The sequence below is a fragment of the Rana temporaria genome, chromosome 8, assembly GCF_905171775.1.
Source record: "Rana temporaria chromosome 8, aRanTem1.1, whole genome shotgun sequence".
In the NCBI taxonomy this organism is placed as follows: domain Eukaryota; kingdom Metazoa; phylum Chordata; class Amphibia; order Anura; family Ranidae; genus Rana; species Rana temporaria.
The window spans coordinates 5784738-5788463 of NC_053496.1; the positions used below are offsets into that span (position 1 = coordinate 5784738).

At 56.9% G+C, this 3726-nt stretch overlaps 1 protein-coding gene across 4 annotated transcripts in view; it reads left to right on the top strand.

Annotated features, from left to right (window-relative positions):
* Window positions 1-748: 748 nt before the first annotated feature.
* The window catches only part of ZDHHC16 (zinc finger DHHC-type palmitoyltransferase 16), a 34255-nt gene continuing 31277 nt past the window's right edge, over window positions 749-3726 (top strand). For 2 of the 4 annotated variants that reach the window (XM_040361240.1, XM_040361239.1), the window contains exon 1: window positions 750-934. The gene's annotated coding sequence lies outside the window, so the exon portion shown is untranslated. Of the gene's footprint in view, window positions 935-3726 lie in introns of all 4 variants that reach the window. The other 2 variants (XM_040361241.1, XM_040361238.1) reach the window with 2 other exon arrangements.

Consider the following 3726-nt stretch of genomic DNA (forward strand, 5'->3'; position numbering starts at 1 on the left):
CCATACAGCCAAGTGTTTCCTGGGGTCACCATAGAGCCAAGTGTTTCCTGGGGTGTTTCATGGGGTCACCATAAAGCCAAGTGTTTCATGGGGTCACCATAGAGCCAAGAGTTCCCTGGGGTCACCATAGAGCCAAGTGTTCCCTGGGGTCACCATAGAGCCAAGTGTTTCCTGGTGTCACCATACAGCCAAGTGTTTCCTGGGGTCACCATAGAGCCAAGTGTTTCCTGGTGTCACCATACAGCCAAGTGTTTCTTGGGGTCACCATAGAGCCAAGTGTTTCCTGGTGTCACCATACAGCCAAGTGTTTCCTGGGGTCACCATAGAGCCAAGTGTTTCCTGGGGTGTTTCCTGGGGTCACCATAGAGCCAAGTGTTCCCTGGGGTCACCATAGAGCCAAGTGTTTCCTGGGGTGTTTCCTGGGGTCACCATAGAGCCAAGTGTTTCCTGGGGTCACCATAGAGCCAAGTGTTTCCTGGGGTGTTTCATGGGGTCACCATAAAGCCAAGTGTTTCATGGGGTCACCATAGAGCCAAGAGTTCCCTGGGGTCACCATAAAGCCAAGTGTTTCCTGGGGTCACCATAGAGCTTTTGTTTTCCCTCCTTTGCTATCCCACAAAGCGCTGCGCTGCTCCATTCATTGGCGTTCACAGCCTCCGTAAAGACAACAGGTCCCTCCTTCCGCACCTGCGCAATGATGGAGATCGGGCTCTGCCGCTAGGTGAAGTTGGCGCATGCGCAGTGATTTTTTCCCAGCAAGTGTGGCGCGTACATCGCATGCGCGGTGTGCCGGGATGGCTCTGGCAGATGTGGGCTGAGCGGAATGACATCCGGTGAGCTCGGCGATCAGCGTTCCCGGGATGGAGAGAACGAAGGGGGAGGAGCCTGAGAAAGAAGACCGAAACACCGCCCACTAAGAGACGCCGACCGGCAGGTGAGACCACGTAGGGGAGAGGGGTCACCATGGAGATCAGTGTATCCCCCCCCCGGAGTCCCCATAGAGATCAGTGTCCTCCCCCCCCTGGAGTCCCCATAGAGATCAATGCACCCCCCCCCCCGGAGTGCCCATAAAGATCAGTGTCCCCCCCCCTGGAGTCCCCGTAGAGATCAGTGTTCCCCCCCGGAGTCCCCATAGAGATCAGTGCACCCCCCCCCCGGAGTCCCCATAGAGATCAGTGTCCCCCCGGAGTCCCCGTAGAGATCAGTGTCCCCCCCCCCTGGAGTCCCCATAGAGATCAGTGTCCTCCCCCCCTGGAGTCCCCGTAGAGATCAGTGTCCTCCCCCCCCTGGAGTCCCCATAGAGATCAGTGTTCCCCCCCCGGAGTCCCCGTAGAGATCAGTGCACCCCCCCCCTGGAGTCCCCATAGAGATCAGTGTTCCCCCCCCCCCCCCGGAGTCCCCGTAGAGATCAGTGCACCCCCCCCCCCCGGAGTCCCCGTAGAGATCAATGCACTCCCCCCCGGAGTGCCCATAGAGATCAGTGTTGTCCCCCCCCCCCCCCCGGAGTCCCCGTAGAGATCAGTGTCCCCCCCGGAGTCCCCGTAGAGATCAATGCACCCCCCCCCCCGGAGTCCCCATAGAGATCAGTCCCCCCCCCCCCCGGAGTGCCCATAGAGATCAGTGTCCTCCCCCCCTGGAGTGCCCATAGAGATCAGTGTCCTCCCCCCCTGGAGTCCCCATAGAGATCAGTGTCCTCCCCCCTGGAGTCCCCATAAAGATCAGTGTCCTCCCCCCTGGAGTCCCCATAGAGATCAGTGCCCCCCCCCTGGAGTCCCCATGGAGATCAGTGTACCCCCCCCCCCCCCCCCCGGAGTCCCCATAGAGATCAGTGTGTTCCCCCCCCCCCCCCCCCCCCGGGTCACCATTTCACAGATATACACGGTGGCTCAGGCTGTAACAATGTATAATATATTCCTGGAATACAGAAGATCTTCCTCCGGAGAGTTTCCTTTCTCTGGTGATCCATTATTAATGATCCGGTGTCCTCTCAGTGATCTCCCCCCTCCCCCCCATTATTAATGATCCGGTGTCCTCTCAGTGATCTCCCCCCTCCCCCCCATTATTAATGATCCGGTGTCCTCTCAGTGATCTCCCTCCAGTATAGACACCCCCCCCCTGCTACAGACACCAGAGAGCGGTGTGTGTCCCACGAGCGCGGGCCCCTCCTCCTCTGTGGGCGTAAACAGAGAGGAGGGCCGCGCTGGGTGTACCAAGATGGCCGCGGCTCTGGAGCTAGGCCGAAAGCCGTGGTCTTTCCTGATGCTGTGACATCGGCGGCAATCCGCGGATTGCCGCCGCGGTCACAGCATCAGGAAAGGCCGCGGCTTCGGCCTAGCTCCAGAGCCGTGGCACCGCTAGCGGCCATGTAAAATATCGGCCTAATTTGGATAAAAATCGTCCGATATACCGGTCGGCCTCTACCGCTAATGTCCGCCGGTCCATAGAGGTGAAGGCGGATCCTTGACAGGGGACAACATGGAGATCTGCTGTTCCAAGTACACATCTCTGTGTTGTCCCAGTGAGGCAATCCCCCCCACACACAGTTAGAACACACCCAGGGAGCACAGTTAGCCCCTTGATCGCCCCCCTAGTGTTAACCCCCTTCTCTGCCAGTGTCATTTATACAGTGACAGTGCATTTTGTTGTCGTTGGTCCCTAAAATGTGTCACTTTGTCCTCCGCAATGTCGCAGTCCTGCTAAAAATTGCAGATCGCCGCCAATACCAATAAAAACAATATGACTTGTGTAGTGATTGTTGGATTATATTTTTATTTATTTTGGAGTTGCCCTTGAAATTCCCAGTCACTACTAAAATGTGAATGAGCCCCGGGGGTGGGGGGAGGGGGAGATTACTTTCCGCAGAGCACTGAGAGGACACCGGATCATTAATAATGGATCACCAGAGAAAAGAAACTCTCCGGAGGAAGATCTTATCTTCTGGACTCTAATGACTGGATTCCAGGAATATATTATACATTGTTACAACCTGGACCCACCTTGTATACATCTTATTGGTGACTCTGGGGGGACACTGATGTCTATGGTGACTCTGGGAGGACACTGATGTCTATGGTGACCCCGGGGAGGACACTGATGTCTATGGTGACCCCGGGGAGGACACTGATGTCTATGGTGACTCTGGGGGGACACTGGTGACTCCGGGGGGGACACTGATGTCTATGGTGACTATGGGGAGGACACTGATGTCTATGGTGACTCTGGGGGGGACACTGATGTCTATGGTGACTCTGGGGGGACACTGATGTCTATGGTGACCCCGGGAGGACACTGATGTCTATGGTGACTCTGGGGGGGACACTGGTGACTCTGGGGGGGACACTGATGTCTATGGTGACTCTGGGGAGGACACTGATGTCTATGGTGACTCTGGGGAGGACACTGATGTCTATGGTGACCCCGGGAGGACACTGATGTCTATGGTGACTCTGGGGAGGACACTGATGTCTATGGTGACTCTGGGGGGACACTGATGTCTATGGTGACCCCGGGGAGGACACTGATGTCTATGGTGACCCCGGGAGGACACTGATGTCTATGGTGACCCCGGGAGGACACTGATGTCTATGGTGACCCCGGGAGGACACTGATGTCTATGGTGACCCCGGGAGGACACTGATGTCTATGGTGACCCCGGGGAGGACACTGATGTCTATGGTGACTCCGGGGAGGACACTGATGTCTATGGTGATTCTGGGGGGACACTGA